The 23,802-nt window shown below is 44.7% G+C and overlaps 4 non-coding genes across 4 annotated transcripts; 2 read left to right on the top strand and 2 right to left on the bottom strand.

Annotated features, from left to right (window-relative positions):
* Positions 1-315: 315 nt before the first annotated feature.
* trnat-agu (transfer RNA threonine (anticodon AGU)) lies at positions 316-389 on the top strand. Its single transcript has one exon. It is a non-coding gene; the product is annotated as a tRNA-Thr (tRNA).
* Positions 390-1,599: 1,210 nt separating this feature from the next.
* On the bottom strand, positions 1,600-1,681 carry trnas-uga (transfer RNA serine (anticodon UGA)). Its single transcript has one exon. It is a non-coding gene; the product is annotated as a tRNA-Ser (tRNA).
* Positions 1,682-2,793: 1,112 nt separating this feature from the next.
* trnat-agu (transfer RNA threonine (anticodon AGU)) lies at positions 2,794-2,867 on the top strand. The gene has a single exon. It is a non-coding gene; the product is annotated as a tRNA-Thr (tRNA).
* Positions 2,868-4,075: 1,208 nt separating this feature from the next.
* trnas-uga (transfer RNA serine (anticodon UGA)) lies at positions 4,076-4,157 on the bottom strand. The gene has a single exon. It is a non-coding gene; the product is annotated as a tRNA-Ser (tRNA).
* Between the last annotated feature and the right edge of the window lie 19,645 nt (positions 4,158-23,802).

Below are 23,802 nucleotides of genomic sequence, written 5' to 3'. Positions count from 1 at the left end.
GAATATTGTATTTGCTGCATCACAGTAAACAATATCGTGTTCTAACTGTTGGCTTATTTGTTCCATAGTGTCAGAGGAAGAGTTGTCTGATCCCCCCATTTATTTCATATAAGACACAAACATAGGGTAATCATTCAGAATCACCACACAGATTGACACTGAGATAAATTAAGCGGGAGATACAGAGAGCAATGGGACATATGGCGGAATGGACAAGAGAGCTGGAGAAATAAGAAACGGCCTGAGAGTCCAGAAGACAGTGACCGGAAGCTGATAGACATCTGTGAGTGGGGGCGAGAAGTTGTGCCAGCATTTGGCCCCGTGGCTTAGCTGGTCAAAGCGTCTGTCTAGTAAACAGGCGATCCTGGGTTCGATTCCCAGCGGGGCCTATTTTTAAAGAATCTCCAGGGGTGAGTTTCTTCTCGTGTGAAAAGGCTACAATTCTTTTAAATGTAACTGTGCCTGCACCAGTTCCCATTCTGGATGAAGGCTCCAGTGGCTGCGAGCCATGCGTTGAATTTCACCGCTTCTGTATTTCTGCCGGTGCTGATTTTGGACTCTTCACCAAAAATCCATGTTTCCTAAGCAGTGCCATGCGATACTTTGCAGAGCTCCAGTTGTTGATGTGTCGTGCCGTGCTCGTATAGTGATTAATAATCTGCATTCTGGCCGCAGCAACTTCGGCTCCAAACCGAAACATAACGCACACTTCTCTTCCGTCCACAATCAATAGCTCTCGTTTACTTTCCCCCTTCAATTTCATTGTAATTTTCCTGCGGTATTTCCTTAATCTAACATTCACTTTCAGCCACTTAAACTGCTAAGTATGCTCTGCTACCACCGCTCTTCCTGGGCCACATGTCCCATACGCCCCAATCTGAGTTGGTGCTTTGAAACCAGTCGATACATTTAGGCCTGCGGGACCTCTCGACAGTCAAGTTCTGCGAAAGCAGAGCCGGCCTTCGGAACCAATGCAGCCCGATTATACAAGAAAATTCCTTGGGAAATGAAGCTTCAAACTTTTCAAACAAATCGTTTTATTGACATAATAATACAAGTTTTACAGAGAGAGACTTGTACAACCTGAGTGGTGCAACTCAAAACTCAGAATGTTCAATTCTTCTGCTTCGGGAGAGGGTGAGATGAATTATGAGTTGGTGTCCTCCTTGTTTTTTTTCTGGTCAGTCTTCCAGATCTTCACTCCGTTTGTCTGTCTCCTGGCCTGTCTCCTGGAATGTGTTCTGCTTTTCACTTTAGAATGGCAGCTCTTGTACCATTGCTGCTGACAGAAACAAGCCTTCCAGTGACTTTCCATTCTCTCTCTCCCATGGATACACAGACTGATGCTACCGGACAGCACCGAGTGTATGGGAAGTTACCTCAGAGACTGTCGAGGCCTCCTTATCTGGAGCTTCCAGACAATCTGCAGAAAACCTTTGGAATTCGGTCAGCAAACCTTCTTGAAGTAAGTGATCCAGTTCTCTCGGCAATCCTTTATTTTCCTTAAAACCGGTATTGAAAATTCCAAAATCCTCCCAGAGGGAGCAGATTGAAGAAAATAATTTACTTGACGTAATTAATTATCATAATCAGAAAACCCGCTGCGAGCAGGGCTCGAACCTGCGCGGGGAAACCCCACTGGATTTCAAGTCCAACGCCTTAACCACTCGGCCATCGCAGCCGCGAAAATGTCGGCTCCAAGATACTAAATTCTCAAATCGCTGACCCTGTTTATTGTTGGCGATGACTGTTTCGTGATATTTAATTTGCTGCAAATTCAGCAAGTCCAGAAGAATCGCAGCGGTCATTACAATAAAAGAAAACTTCCGATATTTAACGGTACGTAAGACCTTGAGAACAGTATGGAATATTCTGCAGGGTAATGAAAATAAACAGCAGAAACATTGTGTTCTGCTCCCACATGACACAGATCAGCCACAGCCTCTGCTCCCTGCCCGCCGGCTGCAGAAACCTTGTCTCCAGATTAGAAACTGATTCTAGGTCGGAGATAAATATTCAGGCTAGAGCCTAAACACAGCGGGTGGGATCAAATAATAAAGCAGTTATTTTAGACCAGAGACAGCGATAAATGTCCTATATTGCTCACATGCATCAATTTGTGAATCTGACGTTAAATGGGTTGAAATACAGTGGGGGGATTGAAAGTAGATTCGTGCCAATAGTTTCCAAGTTGATCTTTCCTGTGTCTCTCTTGCCTCTCTGCCCCCTTCCTCCCACAGGCTGCCGGTTTTTAAACCTTGTTTTAAATCTGCTGCTTGTTGGGCCAGTGCATTCCGCAGTCTCACAACCCTTTCTACAAATACCCTTTCAGTGCTTGACTTCTACTGTTTATTAGTTATGAATCACCTTGAGGTGCAATGGTGGCGTTTGTGACGTCAGATTAAAAGGCAGGCTATTGGAAACACGTTGGAGTCACAGTTTATTTTGCACAGAATTGAAACTGAAACTTTTAAGATGGAATATTGTATTTGCTGCATCACAGTAAACAATATCGTGTTGTAACTGTTGGCTTATTTGTTCCCCAGTGTCAGAGGAAGAGTTGTCTGATCCCCCCATTTATTTCATATAAGACACAAACATAGGGTAATCATTCAGAATCACCTCACAGATTGACACTGAGATAAATTAAGCGGGAGATACAGAGAGCAATGGGACATATGGCGGAATGGACAAGAGAGCTGGAGAAATAAGAAACGGCCTGAGAGTCCAGAAGACAGTGACCGGAAGCTGATAGACATCAGTGAGTGGGGGCGAGAAGGTGTGCCAGCATTCGGCCCCGTGGCTTAGCTGGTCCAAGCGTCTGTCTAGTAAACAAGAGATCCTGGGTTCGATTCCCAGCGGGGCCTATTTTTAAAGAATCTCCAATGGTGAGTTTCTTCTCGTGTGAAAAGGCTACAATTCTTTTAAATGTCACTGTGCCTGCACCAGTTCCCATTCTGGATGAAGGCTCCAGTGGCTGCGAGCCATGCGTTGAATTTCCCGCTTCTGTATTTCTGCCGGTGCTGATTTTGGACTCTTCACCAAAAATCCATGTTTCCTAAGCAGTGCCATGCGATACTTTGCAGAGCTCCAGTTGTTGATGTGTGGTGCCGTGCTCGTATAGTGATTAATAATCTGCATTCTGGCCGCAGCAACTTCGGCTCCAAACCGAAACGTAACGCAGACCTTTCTTCCGTCCACAATCAATAGCTCTCGTTTACCTTCCCCCTTCAATTTCATTGTAATTTTCCTGCGGTATTTCCTCAATCTAACATTCACTTTCAGCCACTTAAACTGCTAAGTATGCTCTGCTACCACCGCTCTTCCTGGGCCACATGTCCCATACGCCCCAATCTGAGTTGGTGCTTTGAAACCAGTCGATACATTTAGACCTGCGGGACCTCTCGACAGTCAAGTTCTGCGAAAGCAGAGCCGGCCTTCGGAACCAATGCAGCCCGATTATACAAGAAAATTCCTTGGGAAATGAAGCTTCAAACCTTTCGAACAAATCATTTTATTGACATAATAATACAAGTTTTACAGAGAGAGACTTGTGCAACCTCAGTGGTGCAACTCAAAACTCAGAATGTTCAATTCTTCTGCTTCGGGAGAGGGAGAGATGAATTATGAGTTGGTGTCCTCCTTGTTTTTTTTCTGGTCAGTCTTCCAGATCTCCACTCCGTTTGTCTGTCTCCTGGCCTGTCTCCTGGAATGTTTTCTGCTTTTCACTTTAGAATGGCTCCTCTTGTACCATTGCTGCTGACAGAAACAAGCCTTCCAGTGACTTTCCATTCTCTCTCTCCCATGGTTACACATACTGATGCTACCGGACAGCACCGAGTGTATGGGAAGGTACCTCAGAGACTGTCGAGGCCTCCTTATCTGGAGCTTCCGGACAATCTGCAGAAAACTTTTGGAATTCGGTCAGCAAACCTTCTTGAAGAAAGTGATCCAGTTCTCTCGGCAATCCTTTAGTTTCCTTAAAACCGGCATTGAAAATTCCAAAATCCTCCCAGAGGGAGCAGATTGAAGAAAATAATTTATTTGAAGTAATTAATTATCATAATGAAAAACCCGCTGGGAGCAGGGCTCGAACCTGCGCGGGGAAACCCCATTGGAATTCAAGTCCAACGCCTTAACCACTCGGCCATCGCAGCCGCGAAAATGTCGGCTCCAAGATATTAAATTCTCAAATCGCTGACCCTGTTTATTGTTGGCGATACGGTTTCGTGATATTAAGGGCCTTCAGTGAGAGGATTCGAGTACAGGAGCAAGGATCTCTTGCTGCAGTTGTACACGCCTTGGTGAGACCACACCTTGAGTATTGTGTGCAGTTTTGGTCGCCTTATCTGAGGAAGGATTTTATTGCCATGCAGGGAGTGCAGCGAAGATTCACTAGCCTGATACCTGGAATGGAAGTAATGATGTATGAAGAGAGATTGGGTCGATTAGGCTCATATTCGCTAGAGTTTAGAAGATTGAGAGGGGATCTCATTGAAACTTATACAATTCTAACAGGACAGACAGACTGGATGTAACGAGAAAGGATTAATTAGCAATCTTGTTGTACGAGGCCCCTTGGGTCGGAGCGATTATAAAATGATCGAATTCTTCATTAAGATGGAGAATGAAGTAGTCGACCTATGGACTAGTGTCCTAAATGTAAATAAAGGAAACTATGATGGTCTGAGGTGCGAGTTGGGTAGGATTGATTGGGGAATGGCACTCAAAGGGTTGACGGTGGATAGGCAATGGCACACATTCAAAGAACACATGGATAAACGACAGAATTTGTTCAAAACAGTTTGGAATAAAAATAAATCAAAAAAGGTGACACAACCGTGGCTAACAAGCGATATTAGGGATAGCATAAGATCCAAGGAGAGGACATATAAATTGGACAGAAAAAGCAGTAATCCTGAGGATTGGGAGCAGTTTAGGATTCAACAAAGGAGGACAAAGGGATTAATTAAGAAAGGGAAATTAGAATATGAGAGTAAATTTTCAGGGAACATAAAAACTGACTGTAAAAGCTTTTATAGATTTCTGAAGAGAAAAAGATTGGCGACGTCAAGCGTGGGTCCCTTGCAGTCAGAATCAGGGGAATTTATAATGGGGAGTAAAGAAATGGCAGACCAATTAAATACATATTTTGGTTCTGTCTTCAAAAAGGAGGGCACAAATAACCTCCTAGAGATGTCGGGGAACATAGAGTCTGATGAAAGGGAGGAACTGAAAGAAATCAGTATATGCCGGAAATGGTGTTAGGGAAATTCATGGGATTGAAGACCGATAATCCCCCAGGGCCTGATAACCTACATCCTTGGATACTTAAGGAAGTGGCCCTACAAATAATACATGCATTGCTGATCATTTTCCAACATTCGATGGAATCTGGAACAGTTCCCATGGATTGGAGGGTAGCTAATGTTACCGCACTATTCAAAAATTTGGTAGAGAGAAAACGGGGAATTACAGACTGGTAAGCCTGACATTGGAAGTGGGGAAAATGCTAGAGTCCATTATAAAAGATGTAATAGCAGAGCACTTGGAAAGCAGTGACAGGGTTGGACAAAATCAGCATGGATTTACAAAAGGTAAATCGTGCTTGACTAATCCACTGGAGTTTTTTGAGGATGTAACTGGTAAAATAGATAAGGTAGAACCAGTGGATGTGATGTATTTGGACTTCCAGAAGGCTGTCGATAAGGTCCCGCATAAGAGATTAGCGTGTAAAGTTAAGGCACATGGGATTGGGGGCAAGGTATTGACTTGGATAGAGAACTGGTTGGCAGACAGAAAGCAAAGAGTTGGAATAAACGGGTCTTTTTCTGAGTGGCAGGCAGTGACTAGTGGGGTACCGCAGGGATCGGTTCTTCGACCCAAGCTATTTAAAATATATGTTAATGATCTAGACAAGGGAAGTAGATGTAATATCTCCAAATTTGCAGACGAAACAAAGCTGAGTGGGCGTGTGTGCTGTGAGGAGGATGCCGAGAAACTCCAGGATGATTTGGACAGGTTGGGGGATTGGGCAAAAATCATGGCAGATGCAATTTCACGTGAATAAATGTGAAGTTATCCACTTTGGTGGCAAAAATAGGAAGGCAGATTACTATCTGAATGGCAATAGATTGGGTGAAGGGGAAGTGCAAAGAGACCTGGGTGTCCTGTGCACCAATTGCTGAAGGTTAGCATGCAGCTGCAGCAGGCGGTTAAGAAGGCAAATGGTATGTTGGCCTTCATAGCGAAAGGGTTTGAGTACAGGAACAAAGGTGTCTTGCTGCAGTTATACAGGGCCCTGGTGAAACCACATCTTGAGTATTGTGTGCAGTTTTAGTCGACTTATCTGAGGAAGGATGTTCTTGCCATGGAAGGAGTTCAGCGAAGATTCACCAGGCTGACACCTGGGATGGCAGGAATAATGTATGAGGAGAGATTTGGTCGATTGGGATTGTACTCTCTGGAGTTTAGAAGAATGCGAGGGGATCTCATTGAAACTTATAAAATTCTGACAGAACAGACAGACTAGATGCAGGAAGGCTGTTCCCGATGGCGGGGAGTCCAGAACCAGGGGTCATAATTTAAGCATAAGGGGAAAGCCATTTAGGACTGAGATGAGGAGGAATTTCTTCACCCAGTGAGTGGTGAACCTGTGGCATTCTCTACCACAAAAGACAGTTGAGGCCAATTCATTAAATATATTCAAGAAGGAGTTAGATATATTTCTTAAGGCTAAATGGGTCAAGGGATATGGGGAGAATGCAGGGAGAGGGTACTGAATTCGGATGATCAGCCATGATATCATTGAATGGCGGAGCAGGCTCGAGGGGCCGAATGGCCTACTCCTGCTCCTATTTCCTAAGTTTCTATGTTCTTATGTCTCTCTCCTGGAATGTGTTTTGCTTTTCACTTTAGAATTGCAGCTCTCATAAAATTGCTGCTGACAGTAAATAATAATTCTAATAGGCCGAAGACCGTTAAAAAACACAAGCCTGGAGGCTTTGTGTCTTAATGCGAGGAGCATTCGTAATAAGGTGGATGAATTACCTGCGCAAATAGAGGTAATCGAATATGATTTGATTGGGATTACGGAAACATGGCTCCAGGATGGCCAAGGCTGGTAACTCAACATGCAGGGGTATTCAATATTCAGGAAAGATAGGCAAAAAGGAAAGGGAGGTGGGGTAGCTTTGCTGGTTAAAGAAGGGATTAACACAATTGTAAGGAAAGATATTGGCTCTGATTATGTGGAATCTGTATGGATAGAACTGAGAAAAACCAAGGGTCAGAAAACGTTAGTGGGAGTGGTATATCGACCTCCAAACAGTAATGTGGAGGCTGGGGATGGCATTACAAGGGAAATTAGAGAAGAGGACAATAAGGGCACAGCAGTCATCATGGGTGACTTTAATCTACATATAGATTGGGCTAACCAAATTAGTAACAATACTGTGGAGGAGGGATTCCTGGAGCGTTTATGGGATGGTTTCCTGGACCAATACGTCGAGGAACCAACCAGAGAGCAGGCCATCTTAGACTAGGTATTATGTAACGAGAAAGGATTAATTAGCAATCTTGTTGTACGAGGACCCTTGGGTCGGAGCGATCATAAAATGATCGAATTCTTCATTAAGATGGAGAATGAAGTAGTCGACCCAGAGACAAGGGTCCTAAATGTAAATAAAGGAATCTATGATGGTCTGAGGTGCGAGTTGGGTAGGATTGATTGGGGAAAGTCACTCAAAGGGTTGACGGTGGATAGGCAATGGCACACATTCAAAGACCGCATGGATAAACTACAGAATTTGTTCATCCCAGTTTGGCATAAAAATAAAACAAAAAAGGTGACGCAACCGTGGCTAACAAGGGAAATAAGGGATAGCATAAGATCCAAGGAGAGGACATATAAATTGGCCAGAAAAAGCAGTAAACCTGAGGATTGGGAGCAGTTTAGGATTCAACAAATAAGGACAAAGAGATTAATTCAGAAAGGGAAATTAGAATATGAGAGTATGCTTTCAGGGAACATAAAAACTGACTGTAAAAGCTCTTATAGATATCTGAAGAGAAAAAGATTGGTGAAGTCAAGTGTAGGTCCCTTGCAGTCAGAATCAGGGGAATTTATAATGGGTAACAAAGAAATGGCTGACCAATTAAATACATATTTTGGTCCTGTCTTCACAAAGGAGGACATAAATAACCTCCTAGAGATGTCGGGGAACATAGAGTCTGATGAAAGTGAGGAACTGAAAGAAATCAGTATATGTCGGGAAATGCTGTTAGGGAAATTGATGGGATTGAAGGCCGATAAATCCCCAGGGCCTGATAACCTACATCCTAGGATACTTAAGGAAGTGGCCCTCGAAATAATAGATGATTTGCTGATCATCTCCCAACATTTGATGGAATCTGGAACAGTTCCCATGGATTGGAAGGTAGCTAATGTTACCCCACTATTCAAAAAAGTTGGCAGAGAGAAAACGGGGAATTACAGACTGGTAAGCCTGAGATTGGTAGTGGAGAAAATGCTAGAGTCCATTATAAAAGATGTAATAGCAGAGCACTTGGAAAGCAGTGACAGGATCGGACAAAATCAACGTGGATTTAAAAAACGTAATTCGTGCTTGACTAACCCACTGGAGTTTTTTGAGGTTGCAACTGCTAAAATAGATAAGGGAGAACGAGTGGATGTGGTGTATTTCGACTTCCAGAAGGCTGTCGATAAGGTCCCGCATAAGAGATTGGCGTGTAAAGTTAAGGCACAAGGGATTGGCGGCAAGTTATTGACTTGGATAGAGAACTGGTTGGCAGACAGAAAGCAAAGAGTTGGAATAAACAGGTCTTTTTTTGAGTGGCCGGCAGTGACTAGTGGGGTACTGCACGGATCGGTCCTTCGGCCCAAGCTATTCAAAATATATATTAATGATCTAGACAAGGAAACTAGATGTAATATCTCCAAATTTGCAGACGAAACAAAGCTGGGTGGGCTTGTGTGCTGTGAAGAGGATGCTGAGAAACTCCAGGGTCATTTGGACAGGTTGGGTGATTGGGCAAAAAGCATGGCAGATGCAATATAAAGTGGATAAATGCGAGGGTATCCACTTTGGTGGCAAAAACAGGAAGGCAGATTATTATCTAAATGGTAATAGATTGGGAGAAGGGGAAGGGCAACGAGACCAGGGTGTCCTTGTGCACCAGTCGCTGAAGGTAAGCATGCAGGTGCAGCAGACGGTTAAGAAGGCAAATGGTATGTTGGCCTTCGTAGCGAAAGGGTTTGAGTACAGGAACAAGGATGTCCTGCTATAGTTGTACAGGGGCTTGGTGAGACCACATCTTGAGTATTGTTTGCTGTTTTGGTCGCCTTATCTGAGGAAGGATGTTCTTGCCATGGAAGGAGTTCAGCGAACATTCACCAGGCTGATACCTGGGATGGCAGGAATGATGTATGAGGAGAGATTGGTTCGATTGGGCATATACTCGCTGGAGTTTAGAAGAATGAGAGGGGATCTCATTGAAACTTATAACATTCTGAAGGACTGGACAGACTCGATGCAGGAAGGATGTTCCCGATGGCCGGGGAGTCCAGAACTAGGGGTCACAGTCTAAGGATAAGGGGTAAGCCATTTAGGACAGAAATGTGAAGGAATTTCTTCACCCAGGGAGTGGTGAACCTGTGGAATTCTCTACCACAGAAGGCAGTAGAGGCCAATTCATTAAATATATTCAAGAAGGAGTAGCATATATTTTTTAAGGCTAAAGGGATCAAGGGGTATGGGGGGAAAGCAGGGACAGGGTACTGAAGTTAGATGATCAGCCATGATCGCATTGAATGGCGGAGTAGGCTCGAGGTGCCGAATGGCCTACTCCTGCTCCTATCTTCTATGTTTCTATGTTTAACTCTGGAACAATCTGCTGGTTCGGGCAGTGGATGCCGATTCGCTGAATTTCTTCAAGCGAGAGCTGGACCTGTTTCTGGCTGGGACAGCTTCACCTCTTGCAACAGCTCGATACTGTGAGGGATACAGGGCCAGGGTGATTTCCTGGGCTCATTCCACTCACCTAGATGTGTCAGAGAGGATTTTCCCCGAATGGAAACCGAGATGGAATGGGCACACGCTGTTTGAAAGGCGGGCTGATGGGGTTTTGGTGGCAGTTAAATTCTACACTGGCTGAACGGCTATGTTGCCAATGGCTCGTTGATTTGGTGGTGTGATTCTCGCTAAAGGGTTTCACTGATTGATATGTGAGGTCACATGTACAAATCCCGGACAAGCACAATATGTTACCATTTGTAGTGAATAACCATCAGTTTCTTGCGCAGCACAAAGCATCTTGCCTCGCGCTTGCTGCAACATATATGTAATAATAATGACGCACGCCTTCAATGCATCATTATTGTGATTCGAGTTCCGAGCAATGTCAGGCTCCATAATCATAATTGATCATAAGCTGCCATTCAGCGATTCTGGTTTGTCTAAATTGAGACTCATAATGTAAAAGTCCACGTTCGCTCCACGTTTCTATAGCCTCCCACGTCCCTATAATGTCCGATTCTCCCATTTATTCACACAGAAATTGCTGCCCTGCCAATCCAGGTCAGTAAGCACAGGAGTGATGGCTGGATGGGACTTGGTGCGAGTAAGGACATGGGCAGGCAGGATTACCTCAGTTTTCTGAAGGATAGAACGTAGAAGGCCGGCCAGGCGTGCTTTGGAATAGTCAAGCCTGTTGTTTTCTGTTCTGGTCACCGCACGCAGGAAGAATATATTGTCCTTGGAGTGGTGCAGTGCAGATTTACCAGATTAATACCGTGGCTTACAGGGTTAAATTATGAGGATTAATTGCATAAATTAGGCTTCTGTTCTCTTGAATGTAGTAGGTTGATGGGTGAGCTGATCATGGTGTTTTAAGTGTTAAAAGGTTTAATAGTGTAGATAGAGTTAAACTCCTTCCTCTGACTGGGGAATCAAGTACAAGGGGGAAAAACTTAAAACTACAGCCGTTGCATTCAAAAGTCAAATCCGAAAGCATCTTTTCACATAAAGGTTTGTAGGAATCTGGAACTCTCTCCCCAATAATTCCGTGGGGGTCAATTGTTGCTTCCAAGACTGAGATCGGCAAGTTGTTGTTAGGTAAGGGGATCAAGCTATATGGAGCAACGCCAGACAAATGTAGGTGAGGTGCAGATCAGCCATGAACTAATGTAATGTCTGAGCAGGTCGAAGGTTGAAAGCATTACACCCGCTCTAAGTTCGAGGAATTCTGTTCTCTTCCTTCTCAGATAAGTTTACCCTATATTAGGTGTCTGCAGACTGGATCAAGAAATCGTCCTTTCACTCCTTCTTTTCTGGAAGGTCGCTTCATTCTCCTTTTCCAGTTCTGGCACAGCTAGAAGCAGAGGTCGTCGAAGTTGGACCAGGTTCAACCATACACAGCAGTACTGCGCAGCAGCCAGCAGAGGGAGCAGCAGAACCAGGTGGTGCAATACTGCACAGCGGCCAGAGGAGGGAGCAGAAGTACCAGATGGTGCAATACTGCACAGCGGCCAGAGGAGGCTGCAGCAGCGCCAGGTGGTGCAATACTACACAGCGGCCAGAGGAGGGAGCAACAGTACCAGACACACCTGGATACTGTTGAACAAACATACACACGTGGAGGGATTTTACCCCTACCCGCTCGGGGTTAAAATCGAAATTGTCAGCCTAGTATGGAGGCAGCTGCGGCAATGGAGAGATCTACAAGAAAGTAACTCGTGTGGAATACCAGATTACAAGAAGAAACAGCCTCAAAAGTAAAAGTGAGCTCTTTAGGGCTGATATCAGGAGAATGATCAACACTTAGAATGGACTCCAGGCAGAGCGGTGGTGGTTAAACCCTTGGAATGATTTAGGAATAAACTGGATTAAACAATGAGGTGAAGACTATGGATGCTCTGGAGGGCTGTATTAGAATGGGCTGAATGGCCTTCCTCAGAGGTAAGGAGCTTGTGATCAATGCGGGTAGGTGTGAAAACTGTGTCCTTCCCAGTCCCAATCATTATTTATCTTAATGACTGCATGTATACTGAATAAAACTGGGACATCAATCATTCTGGCCAATTTTTATTCCTCAATCAACATAACAAAAAATAACAGATGATCTGGTCATTATCTGATTGCAGTTTGTGGCAGCTTGCTGTGCGCAAATTGGTAACCATGTTTCCTACATTACAACAGTGATGTACAACAGTACTTCATTGGCTGTAAAGTGCTTTGGGACGTCCGTTTGTGGTAAAAGGCGCACGATAAATACAAATCTTTCGTTCATTTATCTACTTCAATGCAATGAAAATCCAGAACTGGTTGAATATCGCATTCAACTTCCAGAAAAAACTCGTTTATACAAACAATAGGCCGTAGAGATTACCTTTGATCCGGCATATTTACACTGACCCTCTTACCAAAGCGCTTGAGATTCACGTGGATTGATTTGGAAACTTCTCTTTTATCTTTCCAAATGTTTCAAAGGGAATTCAAGGTCAAAAGTAAGTCTGGGATTTGAACCCGGGACCTCTCGCATAATCTAAACTAACCAACCCGAAGCGAGAATCATACCCCTAGACCAACGGGCCATTGGCATGAAAAGTGGCACTTAGAGCGTTTGCATAAGTAAGCCATGTGTTGGCTGTTCTTGATAAGCAGAGCACTTGAGCCCGGGACAGCTCTGACATTGCCTTGTCTGCCAGTCTTCTGAAGCGCTGCACTGCTCCACTCAGACAGTTAATTAATTGTTAGGACGGTAATGTATAGAGGCAGCAGGTGCCCATCCCGAGAGCAGCAGCAGCATTTCTGCATTAGTTTGGTGCGAGGCCTCAGATTTGCACAATATCTCAGCAAAGGCAGTGAGAAAACATGGAGGCAGTGAGTGATGCAACAACCGCCCAGGAAGTAACCATTCGTTTCTGTGACTGAGGCAAGTTTTGTTTGGGCAGGGGGTTTACTGTCCCAGCCATGTCCTCCCATGCCCATCGTGATTTCTGCCACATTTGCACATTCAGGAACAGGCCCGGGCAGATTCACCCCTGTCTCACCCGGGGGCGCTGAGGCTCCAACCGCCCCTGATTATCATTTCACCCATCTGTAAATTAAAACGTAAATAAAACTGCTTTACAAAGCACAGGTGAGGACGGAGACGCTGTGACCTTTTGACGAAATCTCAGCCCCATCAGACAGATGTTTTTGTCTATAAAGATCAAAGCAGTTCCTATTTAGTCCCAGAAAACTTCGGTTCAGACCCGTAAGCATATTCAGACCTAGAAGGTGACAGAGGGAGCACCATCACAGGCACAGACTTTATAGACGGAGCCAGTCAGCTCCTACCCTAACACAGGGAGCACCACCACAATTACAGGCTTTCCTACACAGACCCAGGTAGCTCCTGCCCTGACACAGGGAGCACCATCACAAGCACAGACTTTCATACACAGACCCAGTCAGCTCCTGCCCTGACACTGGTAGCACCATCACAGACACAGACTTAACTACACAGACCCAGGGAGCTCCTATACTGACACAGGGAGCGTCACCACAGGCACCGACTGTCCTACACAGGCCCAGGGAGCTCCTACCCAGAAGCAGGGAGCACCATCACAGGCACAGACTGTCCTACACAGACACAGGGTGCTCCTACCCTGACACAGGGAGCACCGTCACAGGCACAGACTATCCTACAGAAAACCAGATAGCTCCAACCCTGATCCATGGAACACATGTGCTGACCCAAGAGCTCCTGCTCTGACCCATTCGCTCCTACATAGACCCAGACAATTCCAACAATGACTCAGCCAGCAGCTATGCATAAGCTACTACACTGACATGGAAACTTCCTACATGGGCATAGACAGTTCCAAGAAAGGCACAGAATGTGCCTACACGGTCCCCGGCATTCCTACACAGAACCAGACAGCACAAACACAGACCCAGACATTCCTATTCAGAACTAGACAGCTCCTACGCAGACCCAGGCCGCTCCATCACAGACATTCCTACACAGACCCAGACAGCTCCTGCTCAGACCCAGACCTACCTACACAGACACAGACAGCTCCTACAAAGACCCAGACACTCATACACAAATCCAGACAGATCCTGCACAGACCCAGATATTCCTACACAGACCCAGGCATCTGCATCATAGAAACCAAAGCAAAGTGCTGCTGATGCTGGAAATCTGAAATAAAAACAGTAAATGCTGGATATACTGAGCAGGTCTGGCAGCATCTGTAGAGAGAGAAACAGTTAATGTTGCAGGTTGATTGCCTTTCGTTAGCTTCTTCATAAACCCTGGTTGCTCCTATACAAACCTAGAAAGAACCTACACTGACTCAGATATAACATACAGAGCCAAACAATTCCTACCCTGACACAGACTGCCCTTACACAGATCCAGATATAACGTACAGACCCTGACAGCTCCGACCCTGACACAGACAGCGCTTACAGAGATCCAGATATAATATGCAGAACTAGACAGCTGCTACCCTGGCAAGACAGCTCGTACACAGATTCAGAAATAACGTACTGTCCCAGACAGTCCCTACGCTGACACAGACTGCCCTTACACAGATCCAGATGGTTGGCCCAGAAATTAGGTTTGGGGGCTTGCCGTGCGTGCAAGCCCACGATGTGCACTCACCCGGCGCGCCAACATCTGAAGCCTGGGCCTGCTTGCAATTCCTGTCACTGGCCCGGTTCAGATGTTGGCATGCTGTGCTTGCCTGATCCAGTGGCGTAGTTTAAGCGATGTGCCGGCTGGGATCAGGTGAGCACTATGCAGCCAATCAGGGGAGGGGAAACTTCATTCATGAGTTTGATAGTAAGATCTGTCAAACTCATGAAAAGTACGGGCGCCCAAAAGACTAGTTTAACTTTAAATAAAATTTAAAAAAGCCTCCCAATAATTAAATAAACTATAAATAACTTTAACAAACCACTTTAAACAATTAACAATTAAACAATCGGGTCTAAAAATAAACTTACCTTACTGTAAAGTCCTTGAAAACAATAAAGCTGTGGAAAAAATGTTATAATTTAAAATAATAGACCACTTACCTTAAAGAATCAAGTCCTTACGCCTCCTTTTTATATGTCAAAAAAGGAATAGAGTCCTTACAGGCAGCACGGTGGGAGGACGTGGCGTCAAGTTAGCTTTGGGAGCAGCTGGGCTTCTTTGGTTGAAGTGAGTAGATTCAAAGGAGAAATAGTTCAATGTAAGTTCAATACAAGTTCAGCCAGGCGGCGGAGGGTGGTAGTGGATGGTGACTGTGATGGCCTCCGTTCAAGGAAGAAGCGGAGGGTCATCCAGCCGTCCTGGTGGGGGATGGAGGTGTAGCGGGATTGGACGCCCACAGTGAAAGGGAGACGGTGAGGACCAGGAAACCGGAAAGTAACTGATGTTAATTTTCCCACAGCAGCTTTCAAATCACTGGCATTATCAATGGATTTGTATTTTGACGTGAAAGGAATTTGTTGAATTGTGTACAACTGCGCGTCGCTGTTTATATCACCAGGATGGCCGAGTGGTTAAGGGCTCTGAGTGAAGATTGAATGTACATCATTATGTGTGAATTCTGAGCCCCCCAATGTTGGATGTTATCGATTGTGATAACTCATCGAAGTATTGTAATCATTGGAAAGGAAATTTCAATATTTATATTTCACATTTCCAGGCAGCGATCCTACATTTACAGCAGGTGCTCCGCCAATTGAGAGAAAATAGAAAAAGGAGTGGGCCATTCAACTCTTCGAGCCTATTCCACCATTCAGTGAGGTCATGGCTGACCTGGACCTTAACTTCACCCACCTGCTTTGAACGTCTAATCCATTCGTACCCTTGTCTAAAAGAAAACTATCGATCGCAGGTTTAAATTATTAATTTAATTGGCAAAAGAACGCAAGGTGAGATGAGATTGTTTTATTACTGAGGGGATGAGATTTTTTTATTACCCAGAGGGTAGCTATGGTCTGGAATGCATTGTCTGAACTTTTGGTGGAAGCAGATCCGATCGCTGATGCAATAGTCAGGAGGGAATTGGATAAATACTTGATGACGAACAATGTGCAGGTCTGTGGGGAAAGTGCGTCATTCTATGGTTCTATGATGCGACAATCCTCTACCTCAGTGAGCTTGTGTTATCACCGGTAAACCTCAGGTCACGGCTTTAATTCGCGCCCGTGCCTTTAATGTGATGTTTCTCTTTTTCTCGCTCTATGATTCGCTCTATTTCTCTCTGTTGCTGTATTTCTTTCCTTGTGTCAGTCTCTTTGTATGTCTCACTCAGTCTCAGTCACTTTCTGTAAGCTTTTCTAATTGGGTCTCTGTTTATCCGTCCAACTATTACCTTCTCTCCGTCACTCTCTCCATCGCTCCCCCACATCATTTTACTCTGCACCTCACGTGTTAACCCTTTAAGCGCTGGTTCAGTTTACAGCTTGCTGATCCTGAGTGTTTCACGTGCATTTTAACATTATTCCTTCATAGCTGTTCGGTGTTGAACCGGAGGGTTACATGGTCTATGGGCTAAAAGCCGAGGGAGTTCTTGTTTAGTTACGCACGATCAGTTCAATGCATCACTTGCCCAGCTACTGTGCTTTTGCAGTTCAGCTTTTCACCATCCATAGCTTTAAGAAAATGTCTTTATCCTCTTACATTTTTAGATTATGCTGACGTGTAGTTTGCTCGGCGCTGAAAACTAAATTTAGAGTCTGCAAGGGATTTGTCGAATTTTCAAGCACTGCGCGGCATGGATTCTATCACCAGGATGGCCGAGTGTTTAAGGCGTTAGATTAAATTCTAATAGAAGTGTGTTCACGTGTGCTCAAACACCACTTCTGGTAGATGCTCAGGCAACGGGGGTTGAAAGTAAAACCTCCAGACAATTTTGGTATGAAATGGATTAAAAGTCATTTGATCTCTGCAAGGGATGGTGCCATATTTATAATTCACCCTTCAAGACAGCGTTTCTTCATTTACAATTGGTGTTCTGAACATAGGAACAGGAGGAGGCCATTCAGCCCCTTGAGCCTTTTCGCCATTCACTGAATTCCTGTCTGAGCTGTGTCTTAACTCCATCCATCTGCTTTGGCAACACATCATTTCAACGCATGTCTAGCAAAGATGTACCGATCTCAGGTTAACATTATTAGTTGAGCTGGCATATACTGCTATTTTGTGGGAGAGAGTTCCACACTGCTGCCAACCTTCACGTGAACAAATGCTTCCTAACTTCTTTCCCGAATGGCCTGCCTCTGATTTTACAATTATGTCCCCTTGTCCTAGACTCGGCCACCAATGGCAAAAAAGGTTTCTCTCTATCTACCTGATCAATTCGTTTCAAAATCTTAAAAACCTCAATCAAATGCCCCAACCTTCTAAATTCCGGGAAGTGGAAGCCCAGTTTATGTAATCTCTCCTCATATTTTAACCCTTGGAGCGCTGGTAACGTTTTGGTGAATGTGCACTGCAAACCCTCCATCGTCAATCCATACTTTCTAACGGCCGGTGCCCAGAACTGTACATAGAACCAAGTATCTGTTAGCTGTAGAATAACTTCCTCTCCTTTATATTCTAGCCTCTCGTTATAAAGCCTTATATGCTGTGCGATTTCTTGATTATTTCTGTACCTTACTGCTACCTTTTAGTGGTCTGTGTGCATGAACCCGAAATAACTTCGGAAGTCCACTGTTCCGATCTGTGCACTATGTAATCAATACTCCGATCTACATTTTTGGTCTAAAATGAATGACGACATAAGTACCTGCGTTGAAATCCATCAGGCACGGTTTCGCCCATTCACTTAAGCTATCAATATATCTTTGTAATTATATGCTGCTGGCTACACGACTTACCGTAGCACCAACCTTTGCACCATCGGCAAACTTGGATATATGGCTCTATATTGTGTTTTCTAAGTCATTAATGATGATAGAAGGAACAATTTATTTAATATCAACATTTACGAATGGGCCTTGCTGGGACAACCTGGCAGGGTCTGTGGGGAGAGGAAGTTGGAGTTAAGGTTTCAGCCCGATGACCATCTGTTACTACAAATAAACATCACGCAATTGTTAGTAGTTTTTAAATAGTGAAAAAGAAAACTCGCTCTCCTATAGCAGCTTTCACGACCATGGGACGTCCGGATTGCTCACGAATGCTCAGTCTGAGTCCCGACAGGACCACTAAGATCCAGACCTCATTACACCCTTGATCCTAACATGGCCAAAGGCGAGGTGAGAGTGATTGCTCTTAGCATCAAAATAGCATTAGGCCGAATGTTGCATCAAGGAGCCCGAGTAAAATTGAAGTCAATGGAATCTTTCAGGGGACGTGGGGTAGGGGGAAACTCATCTGCTGGACACATGCCTAACATAAAGGAAGATGCTTGTGGTTGTTGGAGGCCAATCATATCAGCACCGGGACATCACTGCACGAGTTAATCTTCACCTGCTTCATCAAAGAACTTCCCTCTATCATAAGATCAGAAGTGGGGATGTTCAGCGATGATTACACAGTGTTCAGTTGCATTCTCATCCCATCAGACAATGAAGCAATCCTGGCCTGCATGCAGCAAGAACTGGACAACATTCAGGCTTGAGTTGATACGTAGAAAGTAACAATCGCGCTACACAAGTGCCAAAGCTTCTTCCACAGCACCTCCCAAAACCGATGCCTGTACCTCCTAGAAGGACAAGAGCAGTTAGTGCATGGGAACACCAACACCTGCAAGTTCCCCTCCAAGGCATGCACCATCCTGACTTGGAAATATATCGTCGTTCCTTCATTGTCGCTGGGTCAAAACCCGGGTACTCCTTCCCTAACAGCACTCTGGGTATCTTCACCTCACGGACTGCAGTGGTTCAAAAAGGCACTCATCACCACCTTCTCAAGGGCAATTGGGGATGTTCAATAAATGCTAGTATTGCCAGCGACACCCACATCGCATGAATGGCGAATGTTTTTTGAAAAATTACTTTACAGAAAATGAAGTACTTTTTGAAGCGTGGTCACTGCTTGTAATGTATGAAAACACGGCTGCCAATTTCTACACAGCAAGATCCCACTGGTGATGTTGGCTGTCGGACACAGATATATCCAGGACACCTAGGAGAACTCACTACCTCTTAGAATCATAGAACCCTAGAAATTTGTGGCACAGAAGGAGGGCCATCTGCTCTGGTCGAAAGACCTATCCAGCCTAATCCCACTTTCCATCTATTGGTCCGTAGCCCTGCAGTTTACGGCACATCAAGTACTTTTCAAATATGATGAGGGCTTCTGCCTCTACCACCATTTCAGGTAGTGCGTTCCAGACCTCCACCACCCTTTGGGTGATAAAAGTTCTCCTGAACACCTCTCTAATTCTTCTACCAATTACTTTAAATCTATGGCTCCTTGTTATTGACCTCTCTGCTAACTGAAATAGGTGCTTCCTATCCACTCTAGCTCGGCCCCTCGTAATTTTATACACCTCAATTAAGTCTCCCCTCCGCCTCCCCTGTTCCAAAGAAAACAACTCCAGTCTGTCCAATCTTTCCTCAACGCCAACATTCGCCAGTCCTGGCAACACCCAGAGGACAACAGAGGACTCAAACTGAATGTAATTGGAAAGAGCACCAGAGGGCACATGAGGATATATTTTTTTACATTGCTAGTTATTATAATCTGTAATGCTCTGCCTGAAATGGTGCTGGAAGCAGATTCAATAGTAACTTTCGAAAGGGAATTGGATAAATACGTGAATTGGATAATTTTGCAGGGGTATGGGGAAAGAGCTGGGAATAATTGGATTGCTCTTTCAAGAGCACGACAGGGCAAATGGCCTCCTTCTGTGATGTATGATTCTCTAATTCTCTGAAAGGTTTTATTAAAGGATTCATGTACACGAGGCTGTTATTTGCCTGCTCCACTATCTCAGTTTATTTCTGTTTACAAGTGCCTGTTGTGTTTCAACCTCGTTGAAATGATTCGGGGTTCGGTACTAATGAAGCTCAAGTTAAACTCTGATGTACGGCGTAGTGGCCAAGTGGTAAGGCGTTGGTCTCATAAATCGCAAAAGCTTGGGTTCGACCCCCATCTACACCTGGGGGCATTTAATTTGACATTTTTAATGTTTCTCCTTTTTATCTCTGTCAAATACATTCATAACTTTGAACATTTCTGTCAACTCTCCTCTTGACATTCTTTGCTCTAAAGAGAAAAATCCCTGCTTCTCCAGTCTCTTTGCATAAATGAGGTCCCGCATCCCTGGTACCATTCCAATAAATCGATTCTGCAGTCCCTCCAAGGCCTTGCCTTCTTTCGTAAAGTGTGGTGCCCAGAATTGAACGCAATACTCCAGCTGAGGCCTCACCAGTGCTTTATAAATGTTTAGCATAATTTCCTTGCTTTTACACTCTATTCAGCTATTAATAAAAGACAGGATCTCAAATACGTTTACACAGCTTTCTCAACTTATCCTGCCACCTTCAATGATTTGTGTGCGCACACCCCATGTGTTCCAGTTCGTGCACCCTCTTTCAAATTGTACCATTTCGAGCTGGTTAATTAATTGCAGGGGAGAGCATTCTGAGTGGTTTCGGGGCCAGTGGTCTGCCGAGGGAGCCGATTAAACGAAATAATTGGCCCCATTAAAGTTCTACCATTTAGTTGACATTGCCTCTCCTTATTCTCCGGACCAAAATATATCACTTTGCACTTCTCTACGTTAACTTTATCTGCCATGTGTCTGCCGATTTCACCAGTCTCTTTCTCTTCATACTCCCCCTTTGTAGCTCTTACTATCTGCTTTGTGACCCTTTGCTGTTCTTTGTAACTTTCCCATTCACCAGGATCGCTGCAATGTTTTGCATTTGTGTTTGCTTCTCCTTTTATTTTAATGCGGTCTCTTACCTCTAGCCGCCCATGCCTATTTTTTGGCCAGTAAAGTTCTTGCCCCTCAGATGTTTAAACTGATTCAATTTCATGTTAAATTATTTCAGAACACCTCCCACTTCTGTCGTTTTACTTGTGAACAGATTTGCCCAGTTTATTGTGGACAGGCTCTGTCTTGTTGAAGACGGCCTTGCCAAAACGTAGAATCTTTGTAGCTGCTTTGCATTTCTCCCTCTCAAACATGTGTGGAGTTTGCACATTCTCCCCGTGTTTGCGTGGGTTTTCTCCGGGTGCTCCGGTTTCCTCCCACAGTCCAAAGATGTGCGGGTTAGGTTGATTGGCTATGATAAATTGACCCTTAGTGTTAGGGGGATTAAATACATGGGGTTACAGGGATAGGGTGGGATATGTGTTAGTGTAAGGGTTACGGGGATCGGGTGGGATATGTGTCGGTGCAGGCTCGATGGGCCGAAATGGCCTCTATCTGCACTGTGGGGTTTCTGTGATTCTGTGAAACATTGCGGTGAACTCGAACATGTTATGATCACTATTAAATACAGTTTCACGTACGCTAAATCTGATGAATAAATCTGGCTTGTTACTCATTACTAAATCTAATATGGCATGCCCCCTTGTTGGTTCTAAGACATATCGTTGTAGAAAACTATCCCGGACACACTTAAGAAACCTTTCTGATAAGTGCTAGTCTGCTTAGCCCAATCTCTGTGAAAGTTAATATCCCCCATTAATACAACTCTGCCTTTAAGTTCGCAGATGACACGAAAATTGGTGGGGTGGTAAATTGCGAGGAGGAAAGCCTCCGGCTACAGGACGATATAAACGGGTTGGTCAGATGGGCGGAAAAGTGGCAAATGGAATTTAAACCTGAAAAGTGCGAGGTGATGCATTTTGGACGGACAAATAAGGCAAGGGAATACACAATGAGTGGTAGGACCCTAGGAAGTACAGAGGGTCAGAGGGACCTTGGTGTACATGTACATAGATCCCTGAAGGCAGCGGAGCAGGTAGATAAGGTGGTTAAAAAGGCATATGGGATACTTGCCTTCATTAGCCGAGGCATAGAATATAAGAGCAGGGAGGTTATGATGGAGCTGTACAAAACGCTGGTGAGGCCACAGCTGGAGTACTGTGTGCAGTTCTGGTCGCCTCACTATAGGAAGGATGTGATTGCTTTGGAGAGGGTGCAGAGAAGATTCACCAGGATGTTACCTGGGATGGAGCGCCTCAGCTATGAAGAGAGGCTGGACAGGCTGGAGTTGTTTTCCTTGGAGCAGAGAAGGCTGAGGGGGGACCTGATTGAGGTGTACAAAATAATGAGGGGCATAGATAGGGTAGATAAAGAGGAACTTTTCCCCTTAGTGGGGGGGTCAATAACAAGGGGGCATAGATTCAGGGTAAGGGGCAGGAGATTTAGAGGGGATTTGAGGAGGAACTTTTTCACCCAGAGGGTGGTTGGAATGTGGAACTCAATGCCTGAAAGGGTGGTGGAGGCAGTAACCCTCACAACATTCAAGAAGCATTTGGATGAGCACTTGAAAGGCCATTGCATACAAGGCTATGGACCAAATGCTGGAAAATGGGATTAGACTGGACAGGGATGGATGGGCGGCGCAGACACGATGGGCCGAAGGGCCTCTTTCTGTGCTGTAAAACTCTATGACTCTATGACTCTATGACGCGCTTGTCTAATTGCTGCATTTATACAATCTAGCACTTCAGACCAGCGACCAGGGAGCCTATACACAAATCCCACTTTCTTAATCGCTCAGCCTTAAATCGTTTCCTATTTCTTAATTCTAACCAAAAATACTCCACTGTCTGTTTACCTCTCGTTATATCCTCTCTTAACATTGAATTGATTTCATCCTGATTCACTAAGGCTACTCCTCCCCCTGCACCATTTCCCTATCTTTCCTGTAGTCCTCCAGCAGCACCTCCGCCCCTTTGTATTCCCGCCATCTTGAGATTAAGGCTAATATTCCATGAACCTAGCATTTTTTTGTACGTGTCCGGTAATTTGAAGTAATTACTCTACGTTTTCTTTTAAATCTCTCTGCTCCTGCACAGTTCCTAACTTCTTGCCATTTTGAAATTACTCTAATCCAACTTTCTTAGTTCGAAAGTGGATGATCTCACAGTTCCCTACATTGAACACCGTCAGCCACAGTTTTGCCCATTCACTTAAACTCTAAATGTTCCCTTGCAAATTTCTGTTCCCATCTACACTACTTACTGTGCCGCCTAACCTGGTGCCGTCAGCAAACTTGAACATACGATGGAAGTCATCGAACTGTGAAAGAGGGCTCAGAATGGGAATCGAACTTTGGGCTGGCGTGAAAGGGCGTTGGTATTCGGAATGTATAAAATTCAGTCCCCAATGCTCTGCTTATCTGCAGCAGAACGAACGTAATTCGTAATATATTTTCTATCCTTATTGGATGCTGTAACCTGATGCTGTTGCTCGGTGAATCATTGTTTCAATATGGAAAGGGTTGTGCCTCTGTGGGACAATCAGTTAACACGGTCGGCCGTGAGCTCAAAAATTAATGGGTAATCTTTACATTATTGGCTCACAGTTTCAGATTTCAACGCGTGTTTTGATTGAAAGGAAATGTGCTACAAACATTGCCAGCTGGGCAGAGCTGACATTCCCACCATTTACCCTGCGACCGGATAGCAGGCACATCAAAAATATATAAAAGCCTGAGATTGGCTTCACGGAAATCAGATTTCATCTTAGCAGACAAGTCTCCGAAAGGCCAATGGGAGGCTGCACTGGTTGCAGGAGAGCTGGTTAGCTGTGACATGCATATTTCCGCAGTGAGCCAGACCAGACTCTATCCAGGTTACCACAATTAAAGTCACACCGTT

This window comes from Somniosus microcephalus, unplaced genomic scaffold (assembly GCF_052327205.1).
Source record: "Somniosus microcephalus isolate GS21.2 unplaced genomic scaffold, FLI_Smic_1.0 scaffold674, whole genome shotgun sequence".
Lineage (NCBI taxonomy): Eukaryota > Metazoa > Chordata > Chondrichthyes > Squaliformes > Somniosidae > Somniosus > Somniosus microcephalus.
The sequence above is the reverse complement of the archived record's forward strand: the minus strand, read 5'-3'. Positions and strand labels throughout refer to the sequence as shown.